Source organism: Cynocephalus volans, chromosome 4, assembly GCF_027409185.1.
Source record: "Cynocephalus volans isolate mCynVol1 chromosome 4, mCynVol1.pri, whole genome shotgun sequence".
Taxonomy (NCBI): Eukaryota; Metazoa; Chordata; class Mammalia; order Dermoptera; family Cynocephalidae; genus Cynocephalus; species Cynocephalus volans.
In genome coordinates this window covers 151,583,996-151,599,992 of record NC_084463.1, presented here as the reverse complement: position 1 = coordinate 151,599,992, position 15,997 = coordinate 151,583,996, and the positions used below count along the sequence as shown (strand labels likewise).

Here is a 15,997-nt window from a genome sequence, read left to right as displayed (position 1 = left end):
TTGGAAATAATTTAGCTGGATGTAACTTAATCATTTTTTTAAAAATCTGACCTCTAATAAGTAAGGTAAATGCTCAAATAGGCTCTTCATTGCATTCATTGAACATATGGGAAAGTTGTCCCTTAGCTTCAACTAACAGTCTTAGATGAGAAGATCTAACTAAGCAAGGCTACACATGTAGTCACAGAATCAGTCTTGGTTCATCATCCAAGTTACTGACTGTATTTGAGTTTCTGCTATGAGTGCTTTTCGCCTCTTAGTGGCAGTCTGACTGATCTCACATGAGCTATAGATCTATTAGTTGTCTCTGCCACAGTCCCACAGTTCTAGAATTAAAATATATAAGTGATTGTGATTTCCAGTAAAAACACATGTCCCTATGACCAGTGAGATCTGAGCAAGAGTTTTTTAGACTCTCAGACTTTCTTAGAGTCTAAATCAGTTCTATAACCTAGAGGTCGGACTGGAGGAGCAGCTCATCAGCTGAGAGTTAAAGGGAGAGCTTGCATCTTCCTTCTTGCCAATTGAGTCAAAATTTCTAGGTACTAGATTCACGGCACAGTGTTTTTCCTTTTCTTTACATTGAGGGCACTGATACCTTTCCTGCCTGTTTTTCTTCTCCCTTTTCCATCTCTTATCTTTTTAGGAATTCCTGTTCCTTGTCTGTATCAAAGAAAATTCTAGCTCAAGATCCTATTTTATTCATATTTGTTTCTTCCAGTAGACCCTAGTTCCAAAATAAAGAGGCAATAGTATTAGATAAATTGAATTTTAACATTTTGGGCAACAGTTATTACTGTTACACAAGCAATCAATTCAACAGAAGGAAGAGATTGACTTTCCTAGTAAAGTAGAATGTTACAGAGGAAGAGCATCAAACTGGGACCTGTAATATTTGATTCCTCTCCTGGTTCTTTTACTTCTGAGCTGTGTTCAATTTTCCATACCATTAAATTTAGTGAGCTTGGATACTCATCTGACTAAACCTATTGCTTCTAACTTGTCGAGTATCCTACTTCTTGCATCTGTCATCTTGTGTGGAGCTTGAATGATGCTCAATAATTACTTTCTATATGCATAATTTATGTACACGCATAAACAAATGAATGGCTAACAAGGTTTTACAAAGTGACTTAAAATGTTATCTGAAGTATAAAATTTCATGTTAATAAGAGGAAGACAATTGTTAAAATCCTTCATACTATTTAATAGATAAGAAAATGAGATTTGAAATCAGAAGGGCCAAGGAACCATCTGTGTTTCTTGACTGAAAAATGGGATAATCTAGTAGCCATTTCATAAGGTTGTTGCTGGAATTAAATAAGATAATACATGGAAAGTACCTTAATATGGTGCATGGAACGTAAGAACTCAGTAAATGTTGCTTTTTATTATTATTATTATTGTTCTTGTTGTTATTGTTATTTCTAGTACCCCTCCAAGCTGAAAATTAACCAGGCCTATTAGTTTCACTGATACTCTTAAGGCAGGTAAAATGTAGAAGGCTATTCATTTTATTTCTTGAGACTGCTTGGAAGGGATATGTTTTATAAATCCACTGAAAAGAGCTCTTAATGACATTTACTGATATCAAAATTGTCCCATGGAAAAATAATATTTAGAGGTAAACTTTTTATGCAATGGTTAGTATACTGAAATTGTTTGTGAATTAAAATTCAGAGATGTATTCACACATATAATATTGTAACTAACTGATGCATTATTTACTTAAAATAATTTGTGCTAAATTCAGTAAAATGCATAACATCTATGTAAATTTAAGCTATAAAATATAAGAAATACATATTAAACCATTACCTAGCATTACAAATTATTTCTTTGTGTGGTATGGGATAAAATTTTATAATTTTTCCATTTAAATAATCAACTAAGCCAACAGTTAATATTGAAAAAGTTCCTCTTTTGAACCTTGATTTAAAGGTCATCTTTGTCATATTAAGTTACCTGTGTTTGTATAGCTATTTCTGGACTACTTCTATTCTGAAACATTGGTTATTTTTTTCTAATTGCATGTTGATAATACACAGTTCTGAAAACTATAATTGTATAGTAGATCTTCATATCTAATAAGTAACTCTTTGACTATTGTTATGGAAGATATAGACTCTTCTCAGACCTTTACTTTTCCATATAAATATTAAAATCAGCTGACTTACAAAATATCATGTTAGAATTTTGATTGGAATTGAATTGACATTATGGATCTTTTGGGAGAGATTTATCTTTCCATAGTATTGAATTCTTCCCTCAGTGAACAAAGAATCTCTCTTCATTTTTTAAGACTTTAAGTGTTTTCAATGTAGTAAAATAATTTTCCACATAATAATATTACATTACTTGTATAAGACTTATTTCTCTGTGCCTTATAATTTTAGACACTCTTACACACAGTGTCTTTTAAAAATTATTTCAACTGCTTAAATAGAAATAAAACTGAATATTATATATCTGCTTAGAGACAACCACTTTTCTAAATTCTTATATTGTTTTTATTAATTTGTAATTTTGCATTTCATATTTAGATAATAATTTTAGATATCTGTGAGTAATGGAAGTTATTTTCAGTTATAATGCTTTTTTGTATGAGGCTATGCTGTCAAGTTCATTATTAAATAGAAATTGTGACAGTAGGCATCTTCCTCTTAAGACTGAATTTAATAGGAATACTTTTAATACTTCTTCCAGAAAATAGTTATTGCTTTTTAAATCTAGGTTTCTATATTTTTAATTACTATTGGGTGTGGAATTTTATCAAGTTATTTGCATTTTTTGAAATTATCATATGATTTTTATTCTTTTATTTGTAATGGGGTGAAGGACACTTATGAAGTCATAAATTTGTGAGTTGTTATCATATAAATGTTATATAATGTCATGAAATTGATGACTTCATCAATCGATAGTGAAAAGAGGAAAGTTCTGATATCTGAGCTGTATGCCTAACTCTATCATTGGAACATAAATTGTTATTTAAACAGAGAATAGTAATCATAAAAGAATTTGACAAAGAATGACCAGTGAGGTAGCAGGAAAGCCAAGAGAATATTATCTCCTTGATGTTTGTAAAAAGCAAAACCAAAGAAAAAGTAAGGTTATTTCTATATTATATTATAATATTATAAATACTTTGGTCATAAAATGTCAAGCATAAATCTAAATTGTTATCATGAAAACTGTGGAAGAGAGAAAGGTAAATGGATTAAAATCAATAATCAAAGATTTATATAAAAAATTTATTATTTATAAAATGTTATGTCATAAAACTAACACGGCTTACTATTTTAGTTAACTTTATGAACAAAATTATCACTTATACAAATTATTATTTGTATTCAAAGCTCTAAAAAGAATTCTCTATGCTTCTAAGTAAAATCATATTTTCAAAGTGAGTTAACATTGATGCAGTTTTAAAAACCAACATCAGAAGGCCGTAACATGTTACCTGAAAAACGACAAAAACAAAAGCCAACCACAAATTTATGGAAATTTTAAGCATCTAAATTGCTGTTCCCAGATAGGTTATCACTCAGATGGAAAGTCACGAACTGTCAAATTAATTAAAATGTAATATTTGTGAATTCTTTCATAGTAGAGGAAGGCAAGATCTGAGTCAGTGGCTATTACAGGAATATTCAGGAAGGAGCAGGTGTGCTCAGGAAAACAAGAGGGATGTAGCAGGAGAAAAATTGCTGAAAGTGCTAAAGCAAGAATCCAGATCTCCTCTGTCTAGGGTCCAAGACTGGAAAATATTAAAGGTGGTAGTTTATTAAACATAGTTACAATATAATATTATTGAAAACAAAACACACATTGTATTTTTATTTCAAATGTCCTTTTTAAAAAAATTTTGATTATTATATATTTGGAATTTTAAAGCTCAGCATTAAAAATGAAATGAAACAAACTGCTATCTATCTACATTTTTAATTAAAGTGATCTCTTTCTGTCCATAGAAGGCTAATGCATTCTTATCATTTATTATTATACCTAAAATATTTGAAATTTCAAAAACTGCTGTGCTGCTGATAGTTGGTTTTTTCTTTATTCGTAGAATATCTTTTAATTCCAGTCTCTGAGTGTTCATTTTTTATTTGTAAATATCTTTGTCTTATACTAGTTTTAAGTAAACATTTACTGAATGAATAAATGAATACTCCTGGCACAAAAAAAATTTGATTTTCTGTTTATATTTAAAGACACATACACTCACAAACACAAAGATGTTGAGCAGACTTAAGTTTGTGTGACAATGGCATTAAAACAGATAAGACCATTGACTATCTTGGATATATTAATAGAGAATAAGTATAGGTTAATCAATTTTTCATCATCTTGAAGTGATTGAGTTAATTCCTTTTATCCTAATGACTAAACTATATGTCAGGGTTATAACATGAGGGAATAGCACATACACTGATATCGGGCTGCTTTGCACAGCAATATCAAAGAGAATATAAGCCTAGTTTGGGATTATAAAGGTGGCTTTGTACAGCATGTATTCAAATAGTGAGAAATTAAAACACAAGACCAAATTAAAACATATGCTAAGACCTCAGAGACAAATGAATATAATATTTTATGAATAACTGAGGTATAAAAGAGCATGAATCCACTCATTCAGCCCAATAGACAGATAGATTAAATTGTGGTGTGGAAATGGAGAAAAACATCTATAACTACATGATATTAATGTTAAAGACCTGAATAAAACGGTTCATTTATGAAGGTACCCAAACAACCAATTCGCAAAATGAGGAAACAGTTTGCACAACACTGCCACCGAAAACAACAAAATAAATATTTAAACTTATTAGGTTCCAGACAATGAGTTGAAAGTGATGAGATATGCAGTACATTAGCAGATTGCTGAGTATGAGACAAGAGTCTGAGTGGGATAAGACACTTCACCTCCCTGGGATTCAGTTTCTCAGTCTTCAGCATGAAGAACTTTGCCTGGGTTACACTCAAAGTTCTTTCTAACTTTCTCTATATCTCCGTGTATAAATGAAAGCAGGTAGACAGGAGTTCTAAACATTTCTAAACATTTATTATGATTTATTACTTGACATATAGTTACCCAGATTTTTTTATAAATTTCCCAAAGTATGGGGAAACTTTGATTTACATTACAATGTGATTACAAATCACCTTGAATTAAAACTATTTGCTGAAAATGTCACACTTGGAGTATATCTATTCACATTTAATTATGAAAATGCTAGTGAGATAACTAAAGACTTTTGGCACTTTTACAAAACACAAAGTATAATATTTAACCAGGGTTTGAGTGATTTAAACATACAAACAAACAAATAAAAACCTTTCCTATTTCTCTTTAGATAATGAAACCAAAGTCTCAAGGATGAGACAAGGAAATGTCCAGAAGAAACTACACTGAAGTGACGGAATTTATTCTTTTGGGTCTCACAAGCCGTCCAGATTTGCGAGTTGCTTTCTTTGTATTGTTCCTTGCTGTCTACATAGTCACTGTGGCAGGAAACCTGGCATGATATTTTTAATCAAAGTTGATTGTCAACTTCACACTCCCATGTACTTTTTTCTCTCAAGTTTATCCATTCTAAATCTGTGTTTCTCCACAAATGTTATTCCCAAAATGCTAGAAAATTTCTTATTGGAGAAGACCATTTCATATGAAGGTTGTTTGGTGCAGTGCTATACTGTCATTGCTGTGGTCCTTACAGAGCACTGCATGTTGGCTGTCATGGCATATGACCACTACGTGACCATCTGTAATCCACTGCTCTACAGTAGCAAGATGTCCAGGAGTGCCTGTGTCTGCCTGGTCATTGTCACTTTTGTCTATTGCTTCCTCCTCAGTGTGATGGAAACTCTGAGGACCTACAACCTCTCCTGTGGTGCTAATGAAATCAATCATTTCTACTGTGCTGATCCTCCTCTTATCAAACTGGCATGCTCTGACACCTACAGCAAAAAGTTGTCCATGTACATAGTAGCCGGCTACAGCAATGTCCAATCCCTCCTGATCATTCTGATATCCTATATATTCATCCTTGTCACTATCCTCAGAAGGGAGAAAAAAAGCTTTCCCAACATGTGGCTCCCACCTGACAGTAGTCACAATCTTCTATGGGACCCTCTTCTGTATGCATTTGAGAAGACCCACAGAGGAATCCATAGAGCAGAGCAAAATGGTGGCTGTGTTCTGCACCACAGAGATTCCCATGCTGAATCCCATGATCTACGGCCTCAGGAACAAGGATGTAAAAGAGGCATTGAGAAAAGAAATAGGCAAGCAAAAATTAGGGAAATAAAAGTGCTAAACTATCATCACAATATTCTAGAATTAGAAAGATATGATATTATTGGGTTATATAACCCATTTTAGGCTAGATTTGCAGAATACATTTTTAAATCTCTGTATTAGGTAGCTGACAGGGTTAAAATTCCTGAAAGTAGTGGTTGAAAATAAGAAGATAAGGTCGCAAAGGCAGTTCATTCTCTTTCCTGTTTGTATCAGCTAATGTCATTTCTTGTAAAAAATAGTGACAAACAAAAATAATTTTTTGCTGTTTTATTTTTCTGTCAGATAAGGAAGTCTGAAGGTCAGAAATCTGACTTCTATGCCAGCTTTGTTAGCTTTCGTCTCCAGATCCTTTACAGATTGTTCTAGCTTGAACACGGCTTATGTTCTTAAGGTAACTTCATGATCCAGAATGGTTGTTAGAAAGCCAGCCCAAGTGTGAAAAGGTTCTTTTGATGCTCTAAATCTTTCATACAACATGTCTGCTTATATCCTGTGGGTCAAAACTTAATTATATCCTCATTCTTCCCTCCAAGAGAGTCTGGGAAATGTTTATTCCAGGACACTATGTATCGAGCTGAAAAACGAGGGTTGTATCTACAATTAAATAGCTGCCTTAACCACATTGATAAATGTCCAAAGGAACATGGACAGAAGATGCACAACACAGTTTTGGTGAACTAAAATACGGATTCTATTGACGTTACTTCATACACAAATGCACACACAAGCACACACATGCACGTGCATATTCAACTATAGGTGCAAGTTAAACTGTTCTCACTGCTATGTGTCTTCCTTGCCAATAACCTTTGATTTACTCTCAAGTTAAGATCTCTTGGCAAAATCTCCCAACTAGTAAAAATACTTTTTAATAAATCTTTCCTGTTTAAATATTTTCCTATCATATTGTATTACTGATTGCTTAATAAAATCAAATGACTTAAAAACTGGACATATTTTAGAGATTATCTTATCCAAAAGCTTTATGTAATGGTAACAAGAGTTAATCCCAAAGAATTTACCTACAGGGCTTGACTAAAGTTGACAATTACTCTATCTGTGAAAGAAGGGTTTGTAACATTTACCTATTTATGTGAAGGCCTATGTTTGTACAACCTTAAGCTATTAGATACATATCTATAGATATTATTATTTTATTAACCATTTTTTTTCTTTTTAAGAAAATCTCACCCTTATTCCTTTCACATTTAACTGACATGTCGTTAACCCACTTCCCATTATACCCAACACTTGTAATTAATAATATTATATTTCATAGATGATGAGAGGATATTAGATACCTGATAAGGTTTTCAGAAATTTTGAGTGAAATCTCTTGTGTAATACTTTTTCACACAAATTAAACATTTTTCCAGAGGCTCAGTATTACAACTAAGTAAGTTTTCCTTGCAATATCACAGAAATGCCTTAATGAACATGTTTTCTAAAGGAATCTGGCTGTTTTAGAAAACAAGAATATACAGAAGATTCTTGTGTCCTTTATATAGGATCATGGCATACATTATCTAATTTTTAAACTTTTCTTTTCTTTTTTTTTCAGGGACTTTTTCACCACAGACAAACCATTTTTTAACAGTCATTTTATTAAAGGTATTTTCAAAATCACTATGTTTAAGTTTAATTATGTTTAGATATCAACACGAGCAGGGAGTTTCACTCCTATACAAATAAACTACTTTCAATCATTCTTACTTTCCACCCTCTTCATTCCCCATAATAGTGCATGGGATTCTAATATGGTCTCAGTCAAATTACAATATTGCTTAATCCTCTGAGGCTGAGAATGGTAAAAGTTGCTAATATTAAATCAATGAGAAACGAGTGTGCACTGCAATTTTCTTAGTTTCTCCATTGGTTAACAGGATCGCTTAAAATGTCTCAGCAACAAAGGCAAATTTGTGTCAGAAGAGAGGACTTGTGGTCTTCATAGACCTTTGTCATCACAGGGGTCTTCATAAGTGTAAAACCGTCTGGTGTCAAAAAGTTCAAGCCCAAAAATCAAGAAAGAGTTGAGGAATCAGCTTACTTGCCTGGTCTGAATAGCACATTATCCCAGCCTCTAAAGATTGGACACAAAATCATAACTCTGTGGGATCACAGGCTACATTACTTCATGGTGAGAGAAGCAACACCTAGCAGAAGGAATGCACTTGACTTTCTAAGTCCTGACTAAGTCTAATGGTGTTTCCTCTCATACCTAGCCCTGCTTTATAAAAGTTAAGGGAATGGAAAGGCAGTAATTCATAAACAATGATTATCACCATTTTGTTATATTGATATTAATCAATAATATTTAGCCATTAGTTTAATAAGTAAGTCTTCAGATTGAAACAATTTTTTCAGTAGAGATACAATTTATCAATATGTTAATTGTTATGCTTATGAAGAAATAAAATTTGGTCTTCACGGATTTGTGAGCATTTATTAAAAACTTATTGACTGATAGATGGCCTTAATAGTCTTTCTTTGTATGTTACCATTTTTAAAAATTCTGTTTAATTAATGTTAGCCAATATTATATAATTACAAATTACTGCAAAAATTAAACTCTTTTTTTCTACATACTTATACAACACTCTGGGTCCTAATATGAGTTTTGTTTTTTTTTCCACCAAGCAATTTTGCAGTTCTCTGTGGATACCAACTGGGTGTCCTCTAACTTAATTCAATTCTGATACTATCTACCTGGAGTTAGCCTCAGATCACATATGCTAGGGTTCAGTCCCCAGGACTTCCTTCCTCCATCCCCCCACTGTAGATACCAAGGGCAAGTCTGAGCCTCTGGTACTTCTTATCAACAGGTTAAAAACTGGGGTTTCCCAGTAACTCCCCCTTGAGTTTGATAATTTGCTAGAATGGCTCATAGAACTCAGAAGAATAATTTATTTTCTAGACTGTTGGTTTTTTATAATAGGATACAACTCAGGCATAGCCAGATGGAAGAGATGCAAAGAGCAAGGTGTATGAAAAGGAACTTGAAGCTTTTGTGCCTTCTTCATGTTTACCACCTTCCCAGCACATCCATGTGTTCACCAACCCAAAAGCTCTCTGAACCCCATCCTTTTGGGTTCTTACAAAGGCCTGATCACATAAGCATGATTGATTAAACCACTGGCCATTAGTGATTAAGTCAACCTCCAGTCTCTCTCCTTTCCACACAGGCAGGGAGTGCACTAAAAATTCAACCCTCTAATCACAAGGGAGGTTCCTCAGGCAACTAATCCTCCACCCTTAGATGATTTCCAGAAGTCATCTCATTAACATAAATTCAGGTGTGGTTGAAAGAGGCTCCTTACAAATAACAAAAAATGCTCCTTTTATCTTTATCAGTTAGAAAATTACAGGGGCTTTAAGAGCTATACCAGAAACCAGGGATAAAGACCAAAGATATATTTATCACTGTATTGTAGTATCAAAATTGCCTAAATATTAGGAAAGGTAAAGGGGATTCAGAAACAAACAATAAATGTGAAAGACTAATTTACTAAAATATCTAGAAAAATACCCTATTTTGGAGGAAGGGGAAAGACAAAATGTAAGGTTGGGCCACTAGTTTCCCTGAGAAACAAAGGAATCTATCTCTGTATCTTCTTTCTTTGCACTAGATTTTGGAATTGAGGGGAGACATAACAGACATTTTATTAGGCTTGCAAAACTCAAGTACTATGTTGGCCTGTATTTTTTTTTTTCCTACTTAAACCAAGGGAAGCAACAATTTTCCAAAATAAAAGTGTTGGCAGCACATGTCTGGAGAGGTAGGGCCTCAGCTTCCCAAGGCCCTCTGCAGTTTAGCATGGCATGGTAGCTCCCAAATGCTCCCTGTTCTTTGAAGGGATAAAAAAGTATACACACTTGAAAAAAAAAATTAACAAGTCTCAGAGTTCCAAACACAGAAAGGTCAGGAGCAATCAGATAAGAATAACAATATATCACTACAACATAAGCTCCATGAGCTGGCAAAAATTTTTAAACTGTATTCCAGGCACACAATAAATGTGTAAACAAGTAAATGAATGTCAGTGTCTGTAGGTGATGACATCAAGGTTGAGAATCATGTTTTTCATTGCCCTAGAGTAAATTCATCTGCTAGAACTCTGATGCAGCCCTGTGGAAAGCTGGGAGACAAATTAATCAAGTTAGTTTCTTCCACCTTATAAAATGGAGTCTCAAGACATTAATAAATCTCCATTCAAGGAATAAGGTTGCATGCCTTGTGATATAGAGATTCTTAACTGAAAATTATACCCACTGATTTTGCAAACAATTATTTTTGTCAATAAAAATTTAAGTTGTATTTCTCAAGCATGTCAATTTTTTTTTCTCTCCTAAATGGGTAGAAACTGTAAACATGAGGAAAATAAATATTAGAAATCATATTTTATTAAGAAAAAATATTTATCAAGAAGTTGAGTTTTCTACATTATTAAAAAAAGGTCAAAACAACATAATCCTCAATAAAATACTATCAACCCTAATCTAGGAATTAAATTGGGTTTTAGACAATTATATTAATTCTTTCACAAAGGAGAAGCCCATTTAGGATTCACCAATGACATGCATATGGAAAATGTGTTCTCCCTTATGCTCTCATTTTTACTAACTTTTCATTATTCAAAAAGGGAAGGGACTTTCTTCACTAATGCTTTAAAGAAAGCATTAGTGTTTTCCTACTAGTGTTTTCCTACTGTGAAGTACAGATTATTTCAAATATGTTATGACTGATGCAATATTGACATGATTATCATACAGGAAATCAAGACCTTTTTCCCTCCAACCAATTGCAACACAGTCACTAGAATACAAAGAAAACATTTTAAAACAGGAAGAAAGCACAATCCCAAGTTTTTCTAGCTCTTGTTTTTAAAAATTCTAATTCTTCTGAGAATTATTTTGCTCCTGAGATTCATTTTCCATGATAGATGATGCAATATGCAACATTTTAATTAGTTCAGGTTGCCATCTATATTCTCCACTGAAAAAGCCCCATCGTGGAAAATCCAACTTTTATAAATCCTTCTGAATTATTCATTGATGGTACAGATGGGATATTTCCAGGAATATTCTTTCCTCATATACAAGTTGGTACATGCACAGAAAAAGTCTGTGTTTTTGTTAAATCTGCCTAAAGTTTTCTGTCAGTTCTCTAGGCTGTTCTTGCTATTTCTGAGTAGAAAAAGAATATTATGGGGGACTTTAGGAAGTAGGATTGGAGAGTCTTCATTGTTTCAATGAAAGTCAGTTGTTGATGGTGCTTTAGGCTTGATGTCCCAGCGTAAGAACTGTAATTCACCTAGGGACAGAAATGTACACCATCTTACCTAAAGAAACAATGGGAACCACTAAGTGTCCACAAAGTGTCACTAAATGGTAACCAAAAAAATACTGTTTCTGTTTTCTTACTAAAAACACTGTTTCCTTAGTACAAGTTTCACTATCAATTTCTCTCTGTACAATACCAATGATATATTTTCAGACTTACTTATTGACAGAGAGGCCTTTTTGTGCACAAGACATTGATAATTTATCTTATACTAGTTAGACACCACCAGGTCCTTTCTTCATTCTACCTTCTACATCGTAAGTGGTTGGAGTTTAACATGGAGACAGCCAGAGAGAACAAGCCAGCAGTGACTATCATTTTCTATAATTCTCTGTACTGTTACAAACAGCACTCTGAAGATGTCTGTAAGTCCTTGGCTATTTAAATAACATGCTGAAGGGATACCTGTACTCCAATGTTTATTGCAGCTCTATTTACAATAGCCAAGAGTTGGAATTAGCCCAAATGTCCATCATCTGATGACTGGATAAGGAAACCGTGGTATATCTACACAATGGAAAACTACTCTGCTATAAAAAAAGAATGAACTACTACCGTTTGCAACAACACGAATGGACTTAGAGAAAATTATATTAAGTGAAACAAGTCAGGGACAGAAAGAGAAATGCCACATGTTCTCACTTATTTGTGGGAGCTAAAATAAATAAATAAATAAATAAACATACAAACAAATAAAGGGTGGGGGGAAGAAGAGAGAATAACCACAAAAATTCCTTGAACTGTTTAAGTCAAGTGAACAGATATGTGGTTGGGTGAGGCAAGGGGGGGGGAGAGTAACAGGTAAAGGAGCATGAAAATCAACTACGATGTATATTGAGAAGTAAAATAAAAAAAATAAAAAATATCTAAAAATATCTATATTAAATAAATAAATAAATAAATAATGGGCCCTGACACTTCCTAGGGTGACCATCCTTCTTGGTTTGCCTGGGACCATGGGGTTTCCCAGGATGCGAAATTTTCATTCTTCAACCAATAAATTCCTGGGCAAACACAGGGGCAGTTGTTCATTCTACATCTTGCTGGTCTACATCTTACCACAGATTGAGATGGTAGCTTAGATGGATTTCATTAGGACTCGACAGTTTAAAACTCATTCTGCTTCACAGCTCCAATTTGTCACTAAACAGCTACTAAAATCTGAGTCCTTCATGGAGCTGGAGATTCAGGTATTCTGGCTTGATTTACTCATTGATATACTCAGCACTTGAAGACTAAGATCATTTGCTTTCTAAAAATGTATATTTCTTGACTACATTTGCCTTAAGTGAAAAAGAGGTGATTAAAATGTTGTCATTAAATATATAATGTTTATTAATCATCAACTAAATCAACAAAGTTCCTTCACAGTGTGTGCAGAGAGTAGGCTGAGAACATAAACAGATTTCTTGCCTAAATGTTTGGAAAATGACCAATTATTCAGAGGACAGCAAAGCAAATGATGTGGATCTCCCTGCAGATTATAGAGGAAATGTTCATACAGTTTGCCCTTTACTTTTCTCTTTTTACAAATTCCTGGTTAGATGTAGAAATACCTCTTTGTCCTTGGCATTTTGATAGAGTCAGTCTATAATGTTGTTCCTTTTACTTCAATCATAGCCAGTGTGCTAAGAAAAGAAAACAGCATATTAAAAAAAATTTTTTTCCAACCTCCATTTTATGTAATTCCAACCAGGAGACAAGTATTAGGAAAAACAGACATAAGAAAATTAAGATGAGGCAAATCCTAGGGAATAAGAAGGGAAGGACAGAATTCACATGATGATAAGAAGAAAAAGAGATGTGTCTTTATAGGCAAGAAACAGTTGTTAGTAACAGCTGTTGGTGCATGAAAGGAGAGTTAGTGAGTTCTCTGGAAAGCATTGAACAAATAAATAATAACAACAGAAAATAAAAGAGACTTAAACACCAATATGTGACCAATGGCATTTACCTCGAATTATTAAGTAGCTGGTAAGGGTATATACACTGGTATATACATTATCTAAAACTAGTGAGTGTTTTAGTATTGGGTGACTCAATTTGTCAGGAACAAAGTCAACCTCCAATAGAGAGTTCAGTGAGAGGTGTACAGTAAGAGGGATTTGATGAAGTTGCTATTATAAATATTTGAAGGTCTATAAAGAAAAATATTAAAGGCAATAAAAGGAAATGGGTCAGGGGAATATAATATAAATGAAGAATGCCAATATCTGCTGTGTATATTTACTGATTTCCATTTATTTCATTAGATACAATACATCTATTTCTGGATCAGATTTAAGAAAATGCTCAATTTTACTGATGTGACAGAATTTATTCTTTTGGGATTAACTAGTCACCCTGAATTACAAGTCCTTTTTTTTGTGGTTTTCTTGCTGGTCTACATTATCACCTTGGTTGGGAATATTGGCATGATTGTATTAATCAGAATCAGTCCTCAACTCAACAGCCCCATGTATTTTTTCCTCGTCACTTGTCTTTTGCAGATGTGTGGTTCTCCTCTAATGTCACCCCTAAAATGTTGGAAAATTTGGTATCTGAGACTAAAACCATCTCTTATCCTGGTGTATAGTGCAGTGCTTTTTTTTCTTTGCCCTCGTGCACGTAGAAGTCTTCATCCTTGCTGCGATGGCCTTTGATAGATACATGGCGATTGGCAACCCTCTACTTTACGGCAGCAGAATGTCAAGAACTGTCTGTATTCGACTGATCTCTTTTCCTTACATATACGGCTTCTTTATTAGTTTGATCTCAACACTGTGGACTCACGGTTTGTACTTCTGTGGGAACATTGAAGTCAACCATTTCTACTGTGCAGACTCAGCTCTCATCCAAATGGCCTGTGCGGGGACCTTCATTAAAGAATACACCATGCGCACATTGGCAGGTCTCAACTTCTCCTATTCCTTATTAGTCATTATCGTCTCTTACATATTTATCCTTATTGCCATCCTAAAAATGTGTTCAGTGGAAGGAAGAGAGAAAGCCTTCTCCACGTGTGGATTGCCCTTAACAGCTGTTACCATATTTTATGGAACACTCTTCTTCATGTATCTGAGAAGCCCAACTGAGGAGTCTGTGGAGCAGGGTGAAATGGTGGCTGTTTTTTACACCACAGTGATTCCTATGCTGAACCCTATGATCTACAGTCTCAGGAACAAAGACGTGAAGGAGGCCATGAGTAAAGCAATGAGTAGAGCATTTTCAACTAAATAAAAACCTGAAGTGTACAATGAGATCCACGGTTAATTAGAAGGGGTGGAAATTGTTTCTTGTGCATAATTTTCAGAAGATTCGTTATCTATATTTTCCATAAGTAGACAAATATAATATGCAGTGGAAAAAGGAATAATGACGTAGAGACAAGAGAAGCGTGTTGTAAACAGGACTCTCCAGGTCACGAAATCTAAAGTGATGAAAGTATATTGACAATATTACCTACAGTCTTTCCCTTCCACACAATGTCAATTCAGTAGGTTGTTTTGTAGCTGGGGAAGTTTTTTCATTACTTTTTGTCATTTCACAAGCCTATCCTTTCAATTCTGCTTTTGAAAGAACTGTAATATTCTCTGTGATCTCTTTTCTGCACATAAGCAGCTTTTGATTCTGGATTATATGTAATTACGTCAAAATGTTTAAATCAGATATAGTTTTACAATTAGTCTTTGTTATCACAGGAAACAACATCCCTAACAATGGAATATTTAATGTGGAATGCATTATAAACTACATTTAATCAAAATTAATTAACTGTGTACTACATGAGTTTGCATTTTCAATTACATACTAATCAATTAAGTAAAATTTATTGAAGAACTAACAATATTCTGCAGTCTTCAACCTTGCTGTGATGGCCTTTCATAGATACATGGCAATTGGCAACCCTCTACTAATTTAATATTCTACAGTATCGATTTAAGATCTGATTTATGTCTTAATTTTTTTTTTTACTGAAATGTAATTGATTATATGTATTTGTGGGGGACTTAGTATTGATACCTGTGTACAATGTGCTGATCAAGTCAGAATCATTAGCATATTCATCATTATAAAACTTAGTCGTTTCTTTGTGTTGAGAACATTCAATCTCCTCTCTTCTAGTCATTTGGTAAGTTGCAGTGAATTATTGATAATCATAGGTACCTCGGTCAACTGCAGAACAATACAATCTCATTGGTGTTTTGGAATTTATAACATGCTTCCATAAGTAGACTTGAATGAATCACTTTTAGAATATTTTGCATATAGTGAGATATATTTATATCTTTTTCCTTTGTGTTTTTCTCTGTTTTTTTATTTTTGGTTGTAGAAACTAGAAGTCCTCTTAGAAATCTAAGCCCACTTAT

General features: G+C 33.6%; 2 pseudogenes; both read left to right on the top strand.

Annotated features, from left to right (window-relative positions):
* The first annotated feature begins 5,396 nt into the window (after positions 1-5,396).
* LOC134375765 (olfactory receptor 5M5-like) lies at positions 5,397-6,314 on the top strand (annotated as a pseudogene).
* Positions 6,315-13,936: 7,622 nt separating this feature from the next.
* Positions 13,937-14,867, top strand: LOC134376851 (olfactory receptor 5M3-like; annotated as a pseudogene).
* The last annotated feature ends 1,130 nt before the right edge of the window (positions 14,868-15,997 follow it).